General features: G+C 37.5%; 1 protein-coding gene across 1 annotated transcript in view; it reads right to left on the bottom strand.

Annotated features, from left to right (window-relative positions):
- Positions 1-25,957, bottom strand: part of LOC134539728 (5'-3' exonuclease PLD3-like) — a 91,279-nt gene extending 65,322 nt beyond the window's left edge. Inside the window, exon 1 of the mRNA XM_063381980.1 lies at positions 25,782-25,957. The gene's annotated coding sequence lies outside the window, so the exon portion shown is untranslated. The remainder of the gene's footprint in view (positions 1-25,781) is intronic.
- Positions 25,958-26,194: the final 237 nt, after the last annotated feature.

Below are 26,194 nucleotides of genomic sequence, written 5' to 3'. Positions count from 1 at the left end.
AGGCGAAGCCTGCAGTCGATGTAACCTTGAATCAACCAATACGCATCCCGCCCCCACGTGATTGTCATTGTCAATATGTTTCCCCACCCACAGCAGCCAAAACACATTTACTAAAACTGCAGCGAATACAAAATAGATGCATTCGTATCGCCACAGACGCCCCCAGATACTGCCCAGTAGAGGCACTCCATAGGGAAACGGACATGGAGACATTACACGATTTCTACATTCGAACTACACAAACATTTTACGATAAATGTGCGACAAACCAAAACCCACTTGTTTCATCCCTCGGACAATATGACCCGGATGAAATAATTAAGTTTAAGCGACCGAAAATGGTACTCGCGCACCGACCACCGTAGTGACCTTTCATTGGCCGGACCCTGCGGCCAATCACAGCGCGCCTACGCGGCCACCCGGCCACCCCGACCAAACGGTTGCGGACTGGCAAGAAAATTCTGCCCTATACTTTAACATAGCGAGGGCAGGCGTGTTTTTTAAAATGCACAGTTCTCCTAGTGCACTTCACACAAGTATGCTGGCAGCTCTTAAACACATCTACAGTTAATACTACACGCACACAAAACCGTAGAAAATCAAGCGTAGAAGTTGGGGCTAAAGGGCTCGCGATGAAGGAACTGGATAGTTTCGCGACCGACCGACTGGCCTTACTGGCGACAGGCAACAAGTGCTGTGTCCTTTTCCCGAGTGATTCCTGACGTGCCAACTCGCGGATACACTATTTAAATTAATTACTCGTAGCTTTGAAGCGTAGATTCTGTGATATTGGGTTAAGCAATGACGGACGAACTAATTTCTCTAAGTGCCGACAGCCATTGACAGGCGACAGGCGATCTGAAGCTATAGTTTCTCCGGAGTAAGGCCCTTGTCTCAGCTCGCGGATAATTAACGTAATTAAAACATTTAATGCCCACACATGCGCTACAACACATGTCATTTAGAGTTAGGATACAAAATAGCATTAAGTTTCAGCTGGCTGGCTGCTGGGGGGAAACGACTAAGTCGCCCCCCCCCCCCAAAAAAAAAAAAAACCAGTGCCCCTAAACACCACAAGCGGACACAACCGTCCAAGCGCCCAACCCCCGCATGGTAGACTCTTTCTACTCTGACCAACTCTTCTTCCTGAACCATCCTTCTGTTCCTGTAACCAACCTGCTCGTAATTAATGCATGAAATTTTGCATCCCGCATGAAAGTGCCCAGGGTTTTCCCTCTGTCTATGGAGGTTTTACCTGGGCCCAACTTATCTAGTTATAGTCTAGTATTAAGAAGGGGAGTTAGTCATGGCGCCAATTGCAGCCATGGCTGGCCAATCCCCGAATAAGCACACGATGCATGCTCCCTTGTCTGCATGGCTTAAACCCAGCATGAATAGGCGTAAAGGCTTCGGCCTGGGACGCACCTAGAGTCTTCCCTAACCCAGACCCTCCCAAACAAAATACACTTAGTTTTAGTTAGGTTAGGGAAAAAAAAATTGTTTCCCCACTCTAGCAGCGCCAAAATATACCTACCACTTACGAAACTGTCCGACTGGTACCGAGCACTAACGGAATCTCGTGGTAGTTGCCATCTCCAACAGTCCATCAGTCACGTACTACAATAGCGTGTACACGTGTGCAGTATTAGTTATTAATTTATTATTAATATTAAGTATTAATTATTCATCGTCATTTCAGTGTGTTTTACAGGAGTTAAATATATAGCCTTAATCGATTTAATAACTATTTGTACAGTTTTCCTTGCATCAAATAGGCAAAACAATGTAACAGTTTGTGTGACAGTGTGACTTTGTGTTTTTCATCGAGTAATATAACCTCAAAACCATGCCGAAAAGAGTCTGCAAATTTAGTGAAAGCTTCAGAGTAAATTTCCGTTTTTACAAAAGGTATGTACACATGATGATAGAGTCAAATGTGAACAATGTGGCTCTGACTTTTCCGTTGCTCACGGAGGACAATCTGATATTAACGACCATTTAAACTCAAAGAAACACAAAAATAGCTTGCTTAGCCTTGCTGGATCGTCAAAAATATCAACTTTTTTCAAAAATACAAATCCTCTTGATTCTGAATATGAAATAGCTGCTAAAGAAGCGACATTCGCCTATCATACATCAAATCACAACATAAACTTCAATTCCAACACATGTTCCTCTAGATTGATTTCCAAATTTTTTGAACCAAAATGTTCATTGGGAAAAACCAAATGTGAGGCTATAATAGTAAATGTAATAGCACCTTTAGCGCTGGAAGAATTAAAGAATGATTTAATAAATGCAAATTTTGTTGCGCTAAGTATGGATGCTTCCAACAGAAAAGAGGTTAAACTTGTCCCCATAGTTGTGCGTTATTTTAAACAGGAATCTGGAGTGCAAGTCAAACTACTAGAATTTAAATCTGTACCTGGTGAACTGCAGGCATATTAACAAGTCATCTTATGACAGTCATCAAGGAAAATAAACTGGAAGATAAAGTAGTGGGCTTTTGTGGTGACAATTGCAACACAAACTTTGGTGGAGTTAAGAGGGCAGGGAAAAACAATGTTTTTACTCTTGTAAAGAATGAACTGGGGAGAACAATAAATGGTATCGGTTGTGGAGCTCACATTGTCCACAACGCAGTCCAGACTGCAGTAGATGTGCTTCCCATTGAAGTCGAAGCTCTTGTAGTAAAGATTTACAAGTATTTTCACATCTATACAGTAAGGGTCACTCAGCTCAAAGAGTTCTGTGAGTTTGCAGATGTTGAATATCGTAAATTATTAAAACACGTTAATACAAGATTCCTCCCCCTCATGCCTGCAACTGAACGAATTTTACAAATATTTCCTGGTTTGAAGGAGTACTTCTTATCTCAAGAAATGTGTCCAGCTCTGATAAAAAACTTTTTTGATGATGAATGTGGTGAAATGTTTCTTTGGTTTGTGCATGGCATGTTTAATAAAACAATTTCAGCCTTGGAAAAAAGTAAGTCCAGTGCTACTGATGTTGCTCATTTATTACAGTTGTTGAAGGAGAATTTAAAAGAAAGAAAAGAGTCAAACTTCGTTCCCCAGGGGGCTAAATGTCTCTTAAAATCATTTCAAGGGAAAGACAATGTAGACTGCAACCGCATTGCCAGTGACTTCAAAGAATTTTACAGTCGGTGTATCTCTTATCTTGACCTGTGGGAAGACAGTTTCGGTGAAGCACGAGACTTTGTCTGGATCAATGAAAACATCATTTCATGGGAAAACGTTGAAAGAACAGCAGAGTTGATAAACAAGAATCTCGGAAAACCTAAGGTTAACACTGACGAGCTTTTTGATGAGGTTGTTCTTGCCAAGAAATTTTGGGCTTCTAAAGTAGGTGATTGGGAAAGAGAAGAAAAGGAAAAGATCGTAAAAAATCAAGCGAAGAAAAATGGATGGAGCTACTCTCTTCCTTTAAGCAAAAAAACATCGCAATGTCTAATCTTGGAATGGTTGTTGAGTATGTGTTCTGTCTTCCTGGAACGTCCGCCCCAGTTGAGCGGGTTTTTTCGATGATGAACAGTGCCTGGAGTGATGAACGGGGTTTGATGCATGAGTCCACAGTCCGCGGTTTTATGGTGTGCAAAGTTAACTTCGGACTTAGCTGCAATGAATTTTATGAAAAAATTAAAGAGAAGAAGGACTTATTGAGAAAGGTTCACTCAGGTGAAAAATACGAGTGGTACAACAAGTAGAAAACTGTTTTGTTTTGTAAAAATATCATGTTTGTGTACCATTATGAATAAAATAACAAAGATTATCTATTCTATATTTTAAGTGTTTTTTAAATTACTGTTTTCATAACCCCCTCCCCCCCCCCCCCCCCCGCCCAAAACCGAGATCCCTAAAACCTAAAGTAAAAAAGACAGAACTGTCCCGGTTGGTCCGTGAAAAAATATGGCAACCCTAGTTATATGGCATACATCCTACCTAAAAGTCCAATTCCTCCCACATTTTTGGCTAACACGTCCGGAGTAATGGAAGCAATAAATTCCTTGTCTCAATTTTGGCAAATAATTGTGTAGCGGCGGAACGTATACACGGTCTTTTATTAAGCCTCAAAGGAAAATTAAGCATGGCGTTATGTCAGGTGAACGTGGAGGCCAGCGAAAAAGAGCCCTGTCGTCTCGACCATTACGACCAATCCAACGGTCAGGGACTTCGACGTTCAAACACTCTAGTACAAAGAGATTCCAATGAAGAGGGACTCCAATCTGTTGGCCGAATAAAGTTTACAGGTTCATCCTCTACTAATTGTGGAAAGAGCCATTATTTCGCGTTGCAAGAGAGAAAACAACAAAGCAGTACTCGCGCATGCGCTAAATCAAAAACTATTTTGAGTTACTCTTTAATTGTGAACTTGAAGCAACTTTCTACAAAGCTTACATACTATTGATTCTATTAAGCTTTAAACTCGGACATTATTTTATGGACATACAGTATTACGATGGAGAGGGGAAATTTCTTGCTTTCTTAATCACCACTTATGGATTGGTCAAGTGTGTGAAACACTGAAAAGTTACGTTGCTGCAAACAAATTGTTATGTTTTAAACCATTGAAACTTTGCACGTGAACTGGAAAATGGGTACCGCCGATACTTACTCCTTATGAGAAATGTAAAATTTTAGACGAGTTACATGACGCAGACTATAATGTTAGCCAGACAAAAAAAATGAAGTGTAATTTGCAAGAAAATTGTTAGGTCAGCTGGTATATATGTTTTTTTTTTTTTTTATGTGAGCAAGTCTTGTAGTATTTGCCAGAGATTTGTAACATGTAACCTCGGTAACGAGCAAATGTATGTGTTCAGATGTTGCAAATACACTTATAATATGTAACTCGGATACGAAATTACACCAAGAATTCTTTAGATTAATACCGATCGTCATAAATATACCAGAATTATGTTTTAAACTACATTTCTGGACGCGAATCACTAATAGTTTCCGCACCCATCGCTAGCATTCGCTTTCGGAAAAGCTAAGTACTATCGAATCATTCGATTTGGAGAGAGAAACTTTAATTTATGTAATGAAACGGCTCCGATAAAAGCGATAAGACTTGAAAAAAAAAATATAAAAAAATATAAATCTCGGCTTTAGACCTGGATTTTGACAAGGAATTTTAATAAAATACTGCTCATCTTGTTGAATTTTACTAAATAGTTAATTATAAAGTTTCTCTTTTGGCCTTTGTGAACTTTGATTTTCGCCATCCGGCACAGATTGTATAACCGTGGTTGTTGTTACACACATTTCCGTTCCTTCACGGATTTACTCCCATCAAATGCCGTAGACCGAAAGCTAATATATCACACATCAGAAACATAAACAGCGGAGATGAAAACAATCAAGCATAAGAATGCTTGATTTCGCTTATAAATGTAAAATCCATTAATACTGCGACCTTAAAAAAAGTCATGGTTAAAATGGTGTTAAACACTGTTTGGATTGTGTTAATGCTTACCCAACCTCGACCGCGGGTGTGAGAAATCGAGTCTGGCGTTTCGTAACGAATGACGTCGAAGCGATCGATTCGATTTTATTGTTTGCATAACCTGGATGTCAGCGCGGGAAATTGTGCGACTTGAGTGCTGTTACGTGAAGAGAGGAATGGACGGCAGAACAAATGCGAGTAGATGCTAGTTCACGATTTAGTACTTAAGAATGAAAATAATAATAATAATAATAAGTGTTCCAGTACTTGCCATTGATGTTTAACAGCTAAACTTGGTAACGTGCAAATTCCCGTTTACTTTTGAGTAGCTTTACGAACAAGTTTTTTTGCCTACGCTGTCTTTATTCTCGCATGTTTGTACTCTGCTCTTGATTTACTCATCCTTGTTAAAAAAAAAAAAAAAAAAAACCCCTGTGTATTCAGAAAATTATTTGTTTTATAGTTAATTCGTTATTTTCTTATGAACCAATTCTAAAATGACTAATTAACACGGAGGTAAAAGTACCAAGTGAACCTAAGTTTTTAAAACGACATTCTAATATCAATTACAGAACTTATTTTTCAATACTCACTTTACGCAAATAACTTCCAGGAATTAATTCGTATCACAAATTATACAAAAAACAACACACATTTTAATACAACACTTATAAAATGATTGAATTTACATTATATATATTATACCGTACATTATTATTTCACAGCTTATCTATAACGTATTAGTAGGGGCATGCAGATTTCGCGAAAAGATTTCGAGACTAGATGAAAGTTAAAATACTATAGCATCGTCTGTGTTTCGTGATTGGGCGAGTTTATCCCAGGTACATACCGATTGTAACAACACCAATCACAGTGATTCAGTGTGGAAGTAAACGCGTCCTGAGTGGCTCTGTCAAGTCAAGGCAACGACTTCTCTCGCAGACGGCCGCCAATCACAAGGAAGAAACCATAGGTGAGGGTATACCTTGTTGCAGTCTAATAAGTGTTCAGATCTTTTCGCGAAAATTGCCTGCCCCTACGTATTAGAACAGCCACATGGCAGTGCGTCGCGCTGTTCAAGTCTACTGTTAGTGGAACAAGCGGTAAACAGCTGTCTCTTCTTACTCTTTCTCCCTTTCTCTCTCTCTCTCTCGCTTCAAACGCCGTGGAAATGTTTGCACTCGCCTACACACTGCAGCACAAATGCCAACTGTAGACCGCGCCGAAAAATTGAATTGCGCGCGCTTCTCCTTACTTCCTGTTACACATTTCCGTCGCATTCCCTAAATTACTCCCACTAAATACCGTATAACCGAAAGCTGTTACACGCCAAGAACAAAAATAAGCGTGTCTTAAAAAAGTAATTGTTTATGATTTCAATAATAAACCATTACACTCGTATACACAGTCATATTTTAAGGCCAGGACTAATATTTATGGGTTGGTCTCATCATTGAAAATATACTTGTAAGTATTATTAACATAGTATTAGTATAAGTTTTATCAAAATTATTTATATTCAACGGTCTCATACACCATGGTTGTTATTTCAACTTCTTGTCATTTGATGTTCCAGGTTCAATAAATAAAACAACGTATTTTTAGAAACATTACTTATTACGTAAATTCTACTCTTCTACATGTACAAACACAATACAATATCTTCATCAGTGTCTTCAGTTCCACATGATTATAAAACCAGCAATTTACATGTCTTGACATGTCTCTTAAGATTGTCTCTTCGCAACAATGGTTTACAACATCCGTCACAATTGTGTCTCACAAATGCCGAGTCAGTTCGAAGGACAGAGTAAAAAGTGAAAACCGAACGTCTCAATCGCAGGTTTCTGTATATGTGAGTGGATATCCGGCATCCCAGTAGATGTAGGTACTCGACGCTGCTGAAGCTAGGTCTTACGCTCACGTACACGTCGGCAGGATGGAACGAAAAAGATCTTCTTGCGGGTCGGACGACAACTGAATGCCTTAACTGTTGCACGCCTCTACATTGTGTTGTGCAGGCCCGAACCAGCCTACTCACCACGTTATGTGAACCATTTCCGCATTAACTGTGAGTAGGAGTATGAATATTTCGCGAAAAGATTCAATAACCTAGCTGAAAGTTTAAAAAAATAATAAAAAAAAAACTGTAGCGTGTGTTTCGTGATTGGGCGAGTTTCCTTCAGGTGCATTTCGATTGTCACAACACCAATCACAGTAATTCAATGCGGAAGCAAACGTGCCCTGATTGGCTCTGCCAAACAAGGCAACGACGTCTCTCTCACATACGGCCGTCATTCACAAGAAAGAAACCGCTGGTGGGGTTATACATTGTTGCAAATAAGCGTTCAGATTGATTTTTTTTTCGCGAAAAAAATGCCTGCCTCTAGCTGTGAATTTCGCCAGGCACAGGTACCATTCTCGTTCAATCTAATCGCAAACCAGAGGCTGCTCGCCATGTTTAGATTGCACACGGAATGTCAGCCATATTGAGCCTACACGTCGACGATTTCAGCGTCGCCGTCACACAACTCGCTCAGCCATTTTTTTTTTCTGTTCGGGCCCGGCAACTTAAATTATACCACGCGGTTTCTGCAGTAGTAAATCAATTTTTTTTTTTACTTGGTGGTACGGCATTTTTTATTGGTCCCATTCAAGGCCTTGGCAACATTTGAATAACCATTCGTCGGTCCTCATGTGCTTTTTCCGTCCAGAAGTTTCTGAGGATGTGGAGGCTGGAAGGTGCGAGTTAGATTCCTACCGTCGTCTTCGTTTTTGGTCGTTAGATTTTATTTAATTTTTTATTTTGGGATTTTAAAAGTTGTACCTTACGCGAGGTAATAATCAAAACATATCATTTTTATTTTAACTAAACTGCATTTTGGATATTTTATGTAGTAATGAATGATTCTTCGCTATAATTTTATTAATAACGTACAGTTATTTCAATATTATATATAAAAATATAATAAAATTTATTTATTTCATAGCCTTAAAATATTATTTACTACTCTAATTTTCACCTGGACCAATCAATTCGTCGGTTCGATACACTCCATGTATCACTGAGATGTGAATTGTCCCCTTCGGTGGACGAATAGAGTGAAACGTTTAATGAGAAAGCTGAGTAAATTCTCAGGACTTTATTTTAAAACAAAAATGTTAAGGAAACCTTTTTTATGACTCGCGCGATGAATTATTATTATTTTTTTTTCTACTTCAAAATACAGTAACCCACGTGCAGAAACTACAAAAAAAAAAAAATGCGAACGAGTCTTTTAGAACTCGCCAGTGATGTGTAGCTTCTAACCCCGGTAACGAGCAAAATCATGTGTCCTCGTGTTGCAAATGCACTTACAATACGAGACTCACACACTAAATTTAACGCAGAATAGTTAAAAATAATTCCGTAAGAAGGGGAGAGAGAGAAAAAGAGTAAGCACCAGCTTTGATGGAGAGTCGATCATACAGAATTTATTTTATAAATCAAGTTATTTATGTTTTAATAGTTATTTATTTTTCTTTGAATTAATAGCTAAACATTAGTAAAATTAATTGTTTCTAGACAATTATACATACCATAAATAAGTAAAAAAAAAAAGAGCTATTTTTATGTATGTTCATGTGATATGGAAATTTTCTCACCTTTCTTCACTCCAAAATTGCTCATTAAACCAAAAACAAATTTGACAATAAGGTAAATACTGTAATTATTTTTTTCAGGAAGTTTCCTGTCAAATTTTTCTTTGTCTCTAACGAGCGGTTCTGTCAAGATTTAATTAAACTTACTTCGTTGTCACCACAATATATCTGGTATGCTATTAGATGCACCCACTAGGCTCACGACATCTTCCGCCATGTTGGTCACAACCAAAAAAAATAATTAGGATTTGGACTCCATTGGGACTCAAACCCCGGATCGTCTTGACCACTTAACCATGACGTCATACAACCCTCGCCTCGCATATTTGTTAGGGGTCTGTGTTGATAGATAAAATATTTTGTGGTCAAAAAATATAGTTTTTTGAAGTGAAACCTCTTTACAGCCCTGTAGGTTATGTCGAGTCATGACGTCATTATAGCGTAACGAGAGTGTAACGCTAAGAGAGAAACAAAAAGTGCAACGATCAGGAATGGGCAGAGACAATATTTTTGGTTTTATTTTTAAACGAATTTTGTATTTAAAACAGGATATTTCAGTGTTTTTAATTCTTTTTGTGAACTCTGTTTATTCATAAATATAGCATCATTGTCAACAAATACGACACTTACTTGTTCAATGTTACTTACTTTAACAAAACAATGTAATTTTGACTGATACGTTATTCATTTTTACAATATAATAATTTGTAATAGGCATGTCAAACTTCTGGAGACAATACAAATTAAGAACAAGTATTTGTGCTTTTGAAAAAAATTACCAATGTCGTAATGTAAAATATGTTTCTAATAACAGTTGTATTATCAAAAAAAGAAAAGCATTTTTTTCCCCAACCTATCTAGTACATACATTTTGGTACTAACTTTATTGCTAATTAATTTAAATTCATTTAATTTAATATATTAAAATAATACGTTTTTGTAGTCTGAGTTGCTGATTAATTTCATGAATTTTTTGTTGTATGTCGGTGCTTTATGTCGTATCAGCACGCATTTCGGTGTTATTTCGGCATTATCGCAATTCGCCACATGTTTTCCCTCTGGAGACTTGGTGGGATTTTTACACAGCATACTTGCATGCTTGCGAATTAACAGTAATTCGTAGGGCCATGAAAATTTCGCTAAAAGATCCCGAGAGTAGCTAAAATTTAAAAAAAAAAACTGTAGCATCGTCTGTGTTTCGTGATTGGATGAGTTACTTTGAGGTGCATGTCGATTGTTACAACAACCAATCACACTAATTCAGTGTGGAAGCAAACTCGTCCATAGTGGCTCGTGCAAACAAGGCAACGACTTCTCTCGCAGACGACCGCCAATCACAAGGAAAAAACCACTGGTGTGGGTATACCTCGTTGCAGTCTAGTAGTAGGCGTTCAGATTTTTTCGCGAAAATTTCCTGCCCCTAGTAATACGTTATTATAGGCCCGTCAACAATTGCAATGTCCTAACTGATCACTGATTGGCCCACCTGACCCTCTGACGTCATGCGTGGTGTAGGCGATGGTCCGAATGCATTGGTCAACTTGAACTTTTTGTCCCAATACGAGTCCTTTGGTAGCATAGAAGAATGAACACTCGTGATATCTGCAGTTGCCGGTTCCTGCTTCAAAAAGTAAACGAAAAAAAAAAAAAAAAAAACATTTATCAGCACTTACTTTTGCTTTACAGGATAATAATAAATATTACTGAGCAACCACAAATTTCAATAGAAGTTAACTAAATATTCAAAAACTTAGCTGCGTGCACATTTACAAAACATGAAAATAGCAAATTGAATTTTTATTTTTATTTTGGCGCTCTTTTATTTACTACGCTCTGGTGACTACTTTAGAAACCAGTACGTTAGGACCGTGATTCGGACATCGGAACAACGCAATTTGTAGACGGGGCTGTTTTCCGTGTGCGACAATGTGACGTCACTCGCACGATGATCAAGGACACGGAACGCCCACAGCCAGCATGAGTGGAGCCGCGTGTAAGTGGCCGTCAGCGGCAACTCACCGGGTAGCTTGCACTCTTGGTCGCTGACGGGGTAGAGTCGGTGGCGGCGTCTCGCGACGACACGCGGAAGGAGGGTGGGGGGGGGAGGGGAGGGGTTAAGAATTAGGTCGTTCCGCGCTCGTCCAGCCGAACTCCGGCCGTCCCGAACCGCACTGCAGCCACGCTCGCACGTTGTGTTGATCCATACGACCGACGGCGGTGACGCCGGCGCCTTCCTTCCCCTTCCCTTCTCCAAAACTGCAAAGGAGGGGGAGGGGGAGAAGCGTCCTAGTCGCGCCCTCCCCTAGCTCCCCCTGCAACCACCCTTCCCCCCCCCCCCCCACTACTCTACGTCAACAGGGGCGACTGTGCACCGGGTCAAGGCGACTGCTTCCCTGCGTGTTGACGTGGCGTCGTTACCACAACGCCGAAATACCATAACGCCGAATGTCAAAATTGACCGCAACGCCGACAGCTAGAATACTGCTTTGTACCACAACGCCGAAATAACAACTGAATGAATTTGTGCGTGTTTCTTAAATGTACCTTAACGCCGAAATACCACAATCAAACCTAACCTTACCTGACCTAACCTAGCGTAATATAACCTAACCTAACTTAACCTAGCCTATCCTAGCCTAGCCTAACCTAACCTAACCTAACCTAGTCTAACCTAACCTAGTCTAACCTAACCTAGTCTAACCTAACCTAACCTTTGTGGCAGTCCTGCAATGACATTGTTCGGCGTTAGTGTATTTCGGCGTTGTGGTAATTCGGCGTTGTGGTACACAGCAGTTTCCTAGCTGTCGGCGTTGTGGTCAATTTGGCATTTCGGCGTTGTGGTGCGTCCCCGCTGACGTGGCGTCGGCATGGGCCTTCCGTCCTCGGTGAGTCGCCTCGAGGTCTGAACACGTTGCACGTTGTCGAAAGTGGTGCCAGTCGGGAAGTCCGCATTGTGGAAAGTCAGACAAGTTGTAGTTAGTCACGGGATGCAAGTGGAGTATATTTCAAATTTCTGAAAAAAAAAAAGTTACGAGAAGTCCTTTTTTTTATAGTAATTTGAAGGAAAAATCGTCACGAAAGAGTTCGACAGCACCCAGACTGTGAAGTTATTTTATATATGTATATATATATTCGAACAGAGTTAAAGTGCATAATCAAAAAGACTATAAAATGGCGTATGCAAGGTAAAAAAGAAGGCAAAATAAAAAGGAAAGTGGAGAGAGAGATTGAACTTGGCTAGTTATTGGAATGGCGGAGGCTAGATTTTATTTATTTATTAAAAAAAATTGCAAAATAAGTAAAAAAAATATACATATTGACAAAATCTATTCATAAAATAATTTGTAACAAAAAAAATTGTTTTTAAGTGAAACATCTTTACAGCCCTGTAGGTTATGTCGAGACGATGACGTCATCGGAGCGTAACGAGAGAGCGACAAAAAAAATGCAACTATCAGGAATGGGGCTTTCTTATACGTGTCACCTGCCTTCCTCCTTCACCCCCGCAACTGATAACAAAGCTGGATCCTCCTGTAGAAAAAAAAGAAGAGAAATTAATGTTTTTTTGTTAGGGTAAGTAAGGGGATAGTCATAGAAATTTTACTACAGGTTTATGTGGACACCCTGCCGATGGAAGCCATTTAAAAAAAAAAAAAAAAAAAAACTGTCGCTTCGAAGCAAACACACGATGTTTGTTTACAAACCCCGACAACCACTTAAAGTTGTTTTACAAACACCGTCACAAGAACGACAGCGGCTGAACGATACGTAGACTGCTGGTATTTATTTTGAGAACTGTTAAATTGAGTGCAGCTCATCTGGAGCATTTTGGAATTGACTCTTTGACAGACAATCCTGCTGACAACTGTGCTCTGTAAATTTTTTTTGTAAACAGAACAGAAATATTCATATAAAATTACAGATATTCTTAAATTTGTATATTTTCATGAAAAAAAACTGTATCACTACAAAAAAATTGTTCGCAGTAATACTGGGTTCTGATTCTTACCCGGGTATTCATGCTTTGTATTGTTCCAGTACCTCCAATAGTTAGTTATTGATAAACCATTTCGCGAAAAGCTTTCCATTATTAACTGGAAACATTAATCAGCATAATAAAACGAAGTCAAAATTTTGGATATTCTGTTAATTATTCTAAAATTAAAAAAAAATAGACTTGAAAAAATATCATTTAAAATATAAAATTATGTGCTAATTTACGTAAAAAGTAACTCGAAAAACGTATTTTATACATGCAAAAATAACCATAGCCATGTGTTGAACAAAGTTACAATATCTTTCTTGTAGGTATTGTAATATAAGATATAAACGGTGATTTCTCAGAAACCATCAGGAATTAAAAAAAAAAAAAAAAAAAGCTGTTTTCAGGGTAGATACAGGAACGTCTTTTGTGTTTGGAACAAAGGATTTTCGTAATTTTATTATTAATTTAAGGGAAAAGCCGCGACGTAAGAATGTTACCTTTATTTATTAAAGTATCGGTGTTTCACTAGGGAAGTCTACAGGCAGAACACAGACAGCTCATTACACATGCCCTTCAACATAGGTACGACACAAGTAAGGTATGAAAAGTATCTTATGTCTCTCTCCGGCCCATGAACTATCTCTATGCAAAAAAATCATGTAGATCCCTTACTCCTGTGCTGCATGAAAATAGGACAAACCAAAAACCCAACAAACACACTTTGGCGAAGTTAAGATGTGGTTACCGCCTTGTCTTACACTTAAACACAGATTTAATAAATAAAAATTATAAATAAATAAAAATTATAAATAAATATAAATTTTACAAATAAAATTATATATTAAATATAAAAAACAAAGAAGTGATTTAAAAAAAATGACTAAACCAAGAAAATAGCTCACACTTGACTACGGAAAAAAAGTATAATTATAGACTAATTAATTTTTTCAATGTGTGCTCTAGATTGTGGTCTGATTTATTACAGAGAAAAAAATTCACAATATAAATATAAAATTTAAAAAAATGGATAAACAAGAACATAAACTATATATTATAAAAAAAAATCTAATGTAAACTACAACCATTAGACTGTAATGTGGTACACCCGAGCTAGCTTTTTTTTTTATCCTTGTAATTGGCAGTCCTCTTCAAGAGAAGCCATTGCCTAATTTTACGTGGCCATTTTGGACACGTTTTCTTCCGCACTGAGTTATTGTGATTGGTATACTGACAGTAGACATACACCTGGAAAAAAAAACTCGGCCAATCACGAAACACAGACGATTCCACGGTGTTTTAACTCTCGGCAGTAGTCACGCAATCTTTTCGCGAAAAGACTCCGCCATACCTAAGATCTAAATAATTTCATGTTTTAACAACTCCTTGACTGAAGGATAGAAAAAAGCTATCTCGGGTGTACCACATTACAGTCTAATGGTTGTAGTTTACATTAGAGTTATTTTTTTATAATATATAGTTTATGTTCTTGTTTATCCATTTTTTTAATTTTTATATTCATATTGTGTATTTTTTTTCTCTGTAAGAAATCATACCACAATCTAAGAGCACATATTGAAAAAATTAATTAGTCAATTATACTTTTTTGTCATAGTTAAGTGTGAGCTATATCTTTGTTTAGTTTTTTAAAATCACTTCTTTTTTTATATTTAATGTATAATTTTATTTGTAAAATTGATATTTATTTATTTTTATTTATTAAATCTGTGTTTAAGAGTAAGACAAAGCGGTAACCACATCATAACTTCGCCAAAGTGTGTTTGTTGGGTTTTTGGTGATTCAGTACTCGCCGGAGATGTACATCGATTAACCTCGGTAACTAGCGAATTCACGTTTTCTCTTGTTGCAAATGCACTTATAATACGAAACTCGGAAATTAAATATAACGCAGAATTCTTAAAAAAAATAATGCTGAGCGTGATACTAATACGCAAATCGGGTTTTGAACTACATTTCTTGACGCGAATCACACGTAGTTTCCGCACCCGTCGCTAGAATTCGCTGCCGGAGCAACTGCGTCGACTATCGAACTATTCGAGTTGCAGAAAGAAATATCAAACTATATAATAAAAAAGGCTCCAATAAAAGCGAAAGAATCTGGAAGGAAAAAAAAAATACTAAACACTGGCTTGGGACATGATTTTCGAAAAAAATAGGAAATTTTATTTTAAATACTGCCCAAATTGTTAAAATGTATTAAAATGTTGATTCTATAAAGTTTCACTTCGGCTTCGTGAACTTTGGTTCGCGCCAACCGTCGTCACAGATGGCAGCACCGTGGTTACACGTTTCCGTTCCATTCGCAGTCACGAAATTACTCCCACCGAATGCCGTATACTAAGATACTAAGATGTAACTCATTTAAAATATATATTTTTTTAATAAGTTATTTTTGATCTTCGGGACGTTAGGTAGCTCGTTTTGTCTAGGCGATCGTGAACAGTCTATTGACAAGTGAGCAGCGTGTAATGTCACGAGGTCGTCTCTTTGACTGCTGTGCGTGCCGCCAGCCGGGAAAAAATGGGTTCGTGTGGAAAAGGGGGGGGGGGGGGGGGGGGAGGGCTATTGACGTCACACACGTACCGGGCGACACGCGGCGGAGTGATATCGTTCGCCGGTCAAGGTCGCCCCGTGGGGCGATGCACGCACGCACGCACAACCAGTGGCGTAGCCAGGATTTGTGTATGGGGGGTGTTAAGAAGCTGCCCCCCCCCACCCGCCGTATTAAAGCGGGGGGTCCGGGGGTCCTCCCCCGGAAAAATTTGGATTGTAAGGTGTAAAATAGTGCTATTTTAGCAGTTTTCGGTTCTTAAATTTAAATATTGTAATGGTAAAAATTTTATTAATTTTAATATGAACTTTGTTTGAGTGATGAATAGGAAATTAATTAAAGATTTGGTGCTAAGGGGGGGGTTTGAACCCCTAAAACCCCCCCCTGGCTACGCCCCTGCGCACAACACGTGCACACGACGCCTTGCATACACAGTCTTGCGGGGCGTATGGGAGCTGATGGTCGATTATCGGACTTGCTTTCTCTCTCTCTCTATCTCTCTCTCGGTTTCCACGCGCGCGAAGCAAATGAAAACATACCAGAAGAAAATAATTTAGGCCGCGTCATAACAATATATATATATATATATATATATATATATATATATATATATATATATATATATATATATTTGACGTGACAACGTCTAATAAATCGATGAACGCCCGCCGGCTGCACGCACGAAAAAGTGTCCCGTTACGCACATTGTTCCGTTACGCTGTGTCCCGTTACGCTCATTGTACGCTTGCGCCGCATCTATCTCTCTTCCACTCGACTGTTTATAAAGTGAAGTGATAAAGTTAATGTGGTTTTCATTGCTTATTACAACAACAATTTCGGAAATAAAGGTTAATTATTCTTGCATTTTAAAAATCTGATTACTAGTATAATTTCAAGTATTTATTCTTTTATTATCAAAATTAAAATGATTCAATTTTATTCATAAAGTATGCAATCATTTCATCAATGTTTTGTTATGACGTTGTCACGTTAAACTATCGTCCGTAAACCGATTTTACAGACAACCAATTTTTTTTTACTTCCTTTTTGGATGTGTTGTATCTTAGCTCTCGGTATACGGCATTCGGTGCGAGGAATTTCTTTAACGCGAGTGGAACGGAAATGTGTAAACACGCTGGTGCCACCTGGTGGCGGATACCACGAAACAAAGTTCACAAAGCCAAAGGGAAAATTATGCATTTTAACAAGTCGGGTGGTATTTTAATTAAATTATGTACTCGTGAAAATCAGATCCGAAGCAGGTGTTTAGTATTTTTTGAATCATTTTTTGCTTTTATCGGAGCTGTTTTATTATATCATTTAAAATTTATCTCTACAATTCGAATGATTCGATAGTCGACGTAGCTTCTCCGGCAGCGAATCCTAACAGCGGGTGAGGAAACTACTTGTGATTCGAGTAAATAAATAAAGTTGAAAACGCAATTTGCTATTTTTATCATGCTAGGCATTATTTTAAAGAATTCTACTTTATTTTTCGCGTTAGATTTTAGTTTTTTTAGGAAAAATAAAACTAAAATCTTAATTATGTTTAGTGTTTATATTAATTTTAAAGAGAAAATATTTTTAAAAAGGATGATAGTTTTTCATTTATTCAAATATATATATATGAATTATAATTGCAATTAAAATACATTAAAAAACTTAATGTCCATATAACCTTGGTAACGAACAAATATACATGTGTTCTCATGTTGTAACACTTATTATACACGACCAAGATGGCGGGTGTAAGGAAATGTGCAAAGTTTCTAGAATCCAAGATCGCGAGCGTAACGATATGAGCAACGGTGGTTTTTAAATATATTTTTTAAAACTTAAAAAATGAATTTTTTTATAAATTTTAAAATTTTTCCCGATTTTTTAGCATAAAAATTACTGTTTTTCAAGATGGCGGCCGTAACGATAATGTCAACAGTTATGTCATAATTCAAAATGGCAACCATGTCATCCTAATTGTCAAGGTTATGACCTCGGAGGCTGTAGATATGGATTCTTAAGCCTCAATATGGACTTTTCAAGCCGTTGGCATTTTTGAGGACTAAAACGGGAAATTTTCCCTCAAAACGGGAATTTTTCTCTCGAAATCGGGAAATTTTTAGGGATTTTGAGTTTTTTTAGCCTAAGATGGCCGCCGTGACGTCAGCTGGTGGTTGGAGAAAAAAAAATGTAAACAATCATCAATCCACACCCGTAACCCAGGGCTCGGACATAGGTACATTTGTACACTTCTAGCGTCTCTTTACGACTTGATTAAAAAACATCGAGATTTCTCTACTATCTGTAATTGTAATATGAATGTTTTATACACATAAGCCTACTGGAAGTAATTGTCAACATGATGGCGAAAAAAAGGCATCAAAACGTTTTGTGTTATCTTAGAAGTAAGCGACAAAACAGACACACGCCGAGAACGACTTTATTTTTTACTATTTAAAGATAAAGAAGTCAGCGATGGCCAAATTCAATCTTTTCGAGAGCAAGATATCATTTTAGAAACTGATGCGGGAAAAGATAACACGAATTAATATTAAAATTACCAACACATTTTTTTTTTAAATTCATGTCATTTTGTAAAATTGACAGTAAATGAGATAGTATGTGAAATGGAATAAAGAAACAAAAAAAAAAAAAATTATAAAATGTTAAAAAAAATAAAGCTTGAATATAAGAAGCTTCATAACACAGTCTGCTAACAACTTATTCTATATGCAAACAGAGATGGCTACTACACGCTGGTAAGACCTAATAATATTTGTTAGATTTATGTTTACGTGGGCTGTACAAAACTGTACACCATTTGCTATCACTGATCTTAACCACAATTATAAAATTCTTTAAAAAATAGATTTTTTTTAGAGAAAGTATAATTATGCTGTAGAATAGCTAGTGTGGTCACCATTAGTAAAAAAAAATAGGAATTTGAGAGATTAACCTACTAAACAAAAGCCATATAATGGCCATGTTTTTTTTAGAATATTTAAATTTATAATCGGCATTTAAAATATAGTTAGATATTCAATAACAAGCTTTTATATTCTAAGTATTATTAAAGGGGTGAAATAGGTACCGAAAGACGCCGTCTTGATTTTATCAGTTTTACGGCCTATCGATTTACTTTCAAGATTTGGCTTTGTTAAACAGTTTATGGAACGCCTGAACTTAATAGTGACTGGCGCTACAAATAGTGTCTCCTGTTATGTCATTGGCGTTTAGTATTTAAATATGTATATTATTTTTCTTTAGAATCGTTGCAACTGTAATAATATTATCAGTAGATACATAAATCTTTGTCTTAACGAAAACAAATTTTCAATACTTAACAAAAAAAAATCTTGGCATAACCAATTTTTTCAACTTAATATGAGCTGCCGTGTATAGCCGTACTTTTTTTTTACAATATTATACCTTTACCGAAGTTGACGTGGTGTGACGGAAAATTCTACTTTCTTTTTTTTTTTTTTTTTGTTACGAGAAAAGAAGAAGAAAAATAAATCCCTGCGAAAAAATGTCAGGTTTTATGGTCGAGTTAATGGGAAGAAATGAGGCGAAATATGCCAGAAGAGAAAGGTTGTTTATAGTTTTATATACTTTATATTCATATATATATATATTGGCGGCGCGCCATGTGTAGGGGACCTATAAAAGGAAGTAAGGCCTTCATGGCAGAGAACCAGGGAAAGGGTAGGCGAAGGGGAAAAAGGGGTGGTGGTGATATGGGGTAAAATAATAACACGCTCGTGTTTATTTATAGTTTGTTGTTAAGGGCACAGAAAAAAAAAGCAGTTGATGGGGAAGGGGGGGGGGTTGGTAGGAGGGGAACAGGCGTGCGCTAGCCACCCATCACGCGGACCCTCTAGTGCCCCAGTCGTCGATCAACCCCCTCCCCCCCTGCGGCACTTATCGTCACGTCCAGGGACAGGGGAGAGGAAGATGGTCAGTCAGCCTGGCGATCGACGCGCAGTCGACGCGCGCGTACGCCGTTTCAAGGCGGCGATACCCAAAATTATTTTGCACCCGGTACTACCTTTTTTTTTTTGCACATGATCTTAAATAATTTAAATACATTTTATTGAAACGTTTATGTTATTAAATACATTTAATATACAAATCTTAAAATAAATTTAACATGGCATTAATAAATTTAATTGTCATTATAATTGATATTGCATGATGGCATAATTGTATTGTATAATTGGTATTATGAGTGGTGTTAATGTAATTCAATATTAAATCGTCTAGCTTTTTCTACTAAAGAAGTACTTATTGAATGTTTTTTTTATTAACATAAAAGAAAGTGTACTGAAATAATGGAACCGTGTGGTTTAGTATACACAGTTTTGGATTTACCGACGTATGTATCCTTCGTCTTCACAAACTTTACTTATATTATAAATTATTTAAGGTGATATTCTATAAAAAAAAAAGTGTTCGAAGATGAAGGCTACATATGAACGTGTATACCGCACTATTTTCTTTCTTTCAGTACGTGCTGGGACTGAACCATTGAATTTCTAAATGAAAAAAAAAATTCTTCTATTGTGGAGTTATTTATTAGAAAAACAATCTTTTATAAACAATTACATGTGATTATACTATGAATTTATTAAGAATAATGTGCAAAAACACAAAATATTGAAAGCAAAAAAAAAATAGGATACTACCGCTTATACAAACCGTCTCTATAAACGTTTTTTTGGTCCAATAAATTATGAATATGAAGTTTTTCTTTTAAGTAAGTAACGTTTTAAAACAAAACAATAAAGTAGACTTTTCTTAATTTTATTTTTGCATAAAAACCTGTACCTTAATCTACTTTACTACATAATTTCCACTCATATTAAAGCACTTATCGTATCCCATGGCGTTTTGTCAGGTGAACGTGGAGGTCAGCGAAAAAGAACTCTGTCGTCTCGAATTGCCTATACTATCGGCGGATGTTTTTGACACATGGGGGTATCACCATTAAACTTTAAACGAAACGTACGTTGAACTAAAGATACAGATTCACTCTTAGCAAATTGCAGAACACAAAACGCTATACACTCAGGAGTCGCCAATATCAGTGCTTCTTTGTTTCATGTTTAGTGTTCCTTTGACACTGGTACAAAGTTTTTCCTAAATTATCGGTTATTAAAAAAAAAAACACTAAACACTGCACTCGCATTCCGGAAGTCCTGGGTTCGGGATTCCGGTCCAAACAAATCATTTTCAGGTTTTATGTGATTTCCCAGGAATCACTACAGGAATACCTGGGATGGTTCATTAAGGGGGTGCCTCCCATTTCAGGTCATGATTTTATATTTATATTAATCACTGATCAACTTTTAGACTTTTTCGATTGTGTAACTTTCACGAAATAAAAAATATATATAGCGCATACTTTTTGGGTAATTAGCTGCCAAAGTTACATTTTTAACGTTTTTGGGTTGTGCAAATAAGGAGCATTTAATTTATTGCAGAACTGAAACATTTTAGGTTTAACTGCAATGCCACTGGCTACTTCATGATATGGTTTGCATTCCTATCACAAAAACTCATTTCATGTTTCTTGGCTGTCAAAATCGTAACAAATCTGAGAATTTCGAAATGCCAGGTAAATTTAATTAATATTTCCTGAAAGAAATTCAAACCATTTCTTGAAGTAGCCAGTGGCATTGCAGTTAAACCTAAAAAGTTTAATTTTTGCAATATATTAAATTCTCCTTATTTGTACAACCCAAAAAACGTTAAAAATGTAACTTTGGCAGCTAATTATGTAAAAAGTTTGCACTGTATATATTTTTCAATTCGTGAAAGTTAAACAATTGAAAAAGTCTATAAGTTTATCTGTAATTACTGTAAATATAAAATCTTGACCTGGGAGGCACCCCCTTAATGTACGAGGTTTGGCTAAATAAATAGCCGGACTTATTTAAAAAAAAAAAAAAAGAAACAGCGTTGGCCTTAAGGTCGAACTTAACACTGCCGAGTCACATGAAATCCCCTCTCTCCATTCCTCCAATAACGATTAAAAAAATAATAGATATTCGTTATTTAGAGTGCCGTGATTTTCCAATTTTTGTTAATTAAAATAGCGCTCGTCCATTGACTAGTGATAATGTAGGCTTTTTTTTTTCTGAATATCTTCTTAAGGGGGATTAGGCACCTTCATCTTGGATTTTTACATTTTGTGGCTGTAATTCTAATTTCGAGGCTATTTATCCCAATTTTTTTTTGCATGGCAAGGCATAAATCACATCTCTCGGAACCACTATACCTAGTTGAAAACACGTATTTACTGCCAGGCTCTAGTATGTAAGCGCCGCGAGGAAATAACTTATTGTTTCACGCGGGTGACTTCAACTGTCATGATAATAACACCAGTTCAACATGTGCTTACTTCAACAAGTAGCCTAGGCTAGTTCCCATCCCATGCTTTATTGCAAGCGGAATCAGGATAGGTACTTAAAATTGCAGGATGGCGTGGCCTAATCCTCCTTAAAGGACCATTTAACCTAAAGGGGATTCCTGAAAATAGAATATCAAAGGACGTCGGCCCAAGGGCAACGCCAGGGGGGTGGTAGGGGGGGGGAAGTTGCTCCCCCCCCCCAATAGAGCCCTAGAGATTCAAAAAAGTGTAGCCAAATTCAAAAAAAATACATACATTTCCCTCAACTTGCCCCCCCCCCCCCCCCCAGGCCATCGGCGGGCGACGCCCTTGCGTCGACCATACTTGTTGACCTTCCCAATAGTTGTAAGGATGCTCACAGAATATCCGATGCAGCCTTTTGTGTGAAAGGACGAGTCGTTCGCGTGCATCCTTATGGCCTCTCGAACATAAGGAAGGATGCAGTTCCAAAACATGACTTGTAAAAAAGCCAAATATCAGCCTTGTAGTTTTTTTTTCTTTTTCAAATTGGTGGTTTAAAATACGGGAGTTAAATATTTTCATACAATTTTTAATGAAATAAACGTGTGACACACGAATTAAAGTGTTTAAGTAAACCTAAATATACCATCCAAAGAAAAAATAATAATAATTGTCGGTGACGAGATTTGAACCACGTCATTTTGGGTTAACAAGCGCGCGATTTACAGCTGCGCTTTCAAGCTAATTGGAAATTTAGAAAAGTGAATACAGTGGAACCCGGCAATTACGTTCCCGCGATTTGCGTTTTCCCGTCAATTAAACCATTTTTTTTTTTGCTGGTCCCGCCATTTGTCCTATGTTGACAATACATTACATTCCCGCTAATCACACGGTAAAATCAAATGTCTTCCCGTGATACACACCGTTGTTGTCATCGAATGAAGCGCTTGTTGTTACGTGTTGCCAACCGCAACTGTAGTAAGAATACGTATTCCATTTCGATTCTATCGATTCCTCGAACAGAGTGTCGTTACGTTACGTAAATGTTGTGCACTGCGTCGCAATTGGCAAATCGGGTGCTTTTGTTGTTCTACTATGTATAAAATCTGATTTCGGGACTGTTCTCACGCTTTATGGTTAAAACAATTTTTGTTTATGTACTTTACATACATTACGTATACACTTTCAATCTTGAGAACATTAGTAAGTTACAATTTTTTTTTTTCGTTCTTCAGATCGTTCCATGTAGTGAAAGACACACGTCCGCGTAACAATTACAGTTTCTCGCTCCTTGGCAAACGTTTGCAACACTACTGCGCACCGCTGTGTTGGTTTGGTGCCAGTGATTCTGTTTTTTTTTGTTTACCACGACGTAAATTTTTCGCGCTTTATTGACACGTTCTACAGATAATTTATTCACGTTTGTGATTATAATTTTCGCGATATTCGTGCAATGGCGAGTGGACGTGAAAGAAACGCTTTAACAGTTGAGCAAAAATTGTATATTTTGAGGCAGTTTGACAACCACGTTGGATCGCGTGTGGCCTTAGCCAAGGCATTGGATATTCCCGTGTCTACATTAAACACAATTGTTCGTAATCGAACGTCCATCGAAAATGCCGCTGAACAAAGTGGACCAATGGAAAAAAAAATTGGTTGTCTGTAAAGTCGGTTTACGGACGATACTTTAACGTGACAACGTCATAACAAAACATTGATGAAATGATTGCATACTTTTATGAATAAAATTGAATAATTTATGTTGAATTATCACTTTCGTATGGATACAAAGAAGGAGTGAAATTAAATGTACAATTTAATTGATAAATTTACTTTTATTTGCACTCATTAATTCAAATATGTTTATTACTTTAACGGAGAGATTATTTTAATTACAATTTTTATACATATTTGTTATTTAACTTCTTCCAATCTGTGTTATTCTGTCAAGGTTAGGACGATGATAGGAAAAGTAGGAAACGAATAGGAGTGTTTCAAGTTTAATGTGCCTCGAAAAAGTCAAAGCGATGGTGGTTCCAATCGAGTGGAAAAGAGATAGATGCGGCGCAAGCGTACAATGAGCGTAACGGGACTCAGCGTAACGGGACAACGTGTGCAACGGGACACTTTTTCGTGCGTGCAGCCGGCGTTCATCGATTTATTATACGTTGCCACGTCAAAAAATTAAAACTGCGAAGGTGTCCAAACACCGAGAACTGGACGGCTTGGTTAAGGAGTGGTTTAATGCTACACGGGCAGCAAACATTCCAGTGAATGGCATCCAGGTTGACCCGCGAGAAAGCAACGCAGATTGCGGATCGCTTAGGCGTTGAGCTTACCCCCCTCAAATGGTTGGATTGATCGATTCAAAAAGAGATACAATGTTGCGTACCATACTGAGACAGCACGGACCCAAAATGTTCAACCTCTAAATTTCAGACAGCACAATAATTCCGTTGAGGGAACTTAGTCATGAAAAACAAAATAACAACATAAACGAACACAGTTAAAAATTATCCAGGGATCTTCGTAAATTTACTGTTCATCTTTGATAATTTACGGTTCTGTTTTAACGTACTTTAGACATTAACCATCAATAATAACCTTATTACCTACATTAACGAAACATTCAGAATCTGGTTGAGTATAAAAAAAGAAAGAAAAAAAAAAGAACTTTTCTCCCATGCTTGTGTTTACCCTGTTTACAACGAAACACTCAACTAGAAGTCGGAATCAGGTGCAGTTATTACGAAGATCCAGTTAACTGAGATTACGAAGACCACTTCGTTTATTTCAGGTCGAAAAATTTGTATATTTAATGTAATTTCTAACAGTGCATATAATGGCCGCGAAAACTTGCAATACTTATTTCGAGACTGAATTCGTAAATTCCAAAATGTGCTGCATCAAAATATAACTCGAACGTTTAGTAATTTTTACGGAGTGACTGTTAAAGAATCATTTGCAAGCAGACGCACACATAATAATTTATTTTCTGCAGATTGGCAGGAACTGTTTAAACAATTATTTGGTTCCTATCAGTTGGTAAAGTGCTTAGGTGGTTAAGAATGGTACAATGTTTGTTTAATGTGATTCCGTTTGTATAAAAAATGAATAAATTGTGAGCATGTAACTCGTTAGAAACATATTCAGTGCGTTACAGGAAAAGTTTTGGAAAAAATACTTTTTTTCCGAAAAATTAACATAAACTAACATCTCTACACCATATTTGTTTTTTTTGTAAATTTAACAGAAATATTCGTGTCAGATTACAGATATTTAAATTTGTACGTTTTCACGAAAACAACTCTGTCACAACAAAATAGTGTTTGCAGTCATACTGGGTTCGGATTCTTACCCGGGAATTTATGATTTGTGTTGTCCCAGTACCTCAAATGGTTAAAGTTACTTGCAAACAGTTCCCTGAATTTATTTCCAGTATTAACTGCGCACATTAATAAGCATAATAAATCAAAATAATGTCAAATTGTGTATTAATCGCTTATCTTTTTCATGGAATAATTTTTTTTTGTGATATGTAATCAGTATTTTCTCGAGAAAAAAAAACGTATTACATATATGCAAAATTAAGCATACCCATGTTTTGTACAAAGTTACAATATTTTTTCTTGTAGTATTACGAATTATTTCTTGGTAACTGGTGAAGAAAGGAACCTTTAGTAAAAAGTACGGAATTTTTTTTTTTTCGTTGTGGGTCTACGTGTTTCGTTGCTCTATGCACTCACCTACTCCGCGTCCTTGCTGTTCTAGTCGCCTTGCTTCGTTGCACGATGAGGTAGCTCTGCACTGACCGTCGGCCCTCCCACAAGCAACTCTATCTGGACATAGTGTCTCTCGCTTTCGGAAGCTAGTCACGCGCCGACGTCCTCTCCGGCTCTCGAACCACGACCTACCACGTCGACGGTTTCCTACCGACTGACGAGTGACGCCTCCCGCAGCCTATTTCCCCCCCCCCCCTTTTTCCACCCCCCCCCCCTCAACCGCAGCCATCGTGGTCAATCGCCGACGCACGCGAACCGAGCGCCGGCAGCACGCCTGGCGGCGAGACGAGGCAACAACTCTACGCGGCGTTCAATTATTAACAATTTTATTTTCTATTTTCCTTCCTCTCGTAAAACTCGCACTAACGAGTGCGCAA

The sequence above is a fragment of the Bacillus rossius genome, chromosome 15 (genome assembly GCF_032445375.1).
Source record: "Bacillus rossius redtenbacheri isolate Brsri chromosome 15, Brsri_v3, whole genome shotgun sequence".
In the NCBI taxonomy this organism is placed as follows: domain Eukaryota; kingdom Metazoa; phylum Arthropoda; class Insecta; order Phasmatodea; family Bacillidae; genus Bacillus; species Bacillus rossius.
Note: the sequence above shows the minus strand (reverse complement) of the source record. Positions and strands in the feature narration are given on the sequence as shown.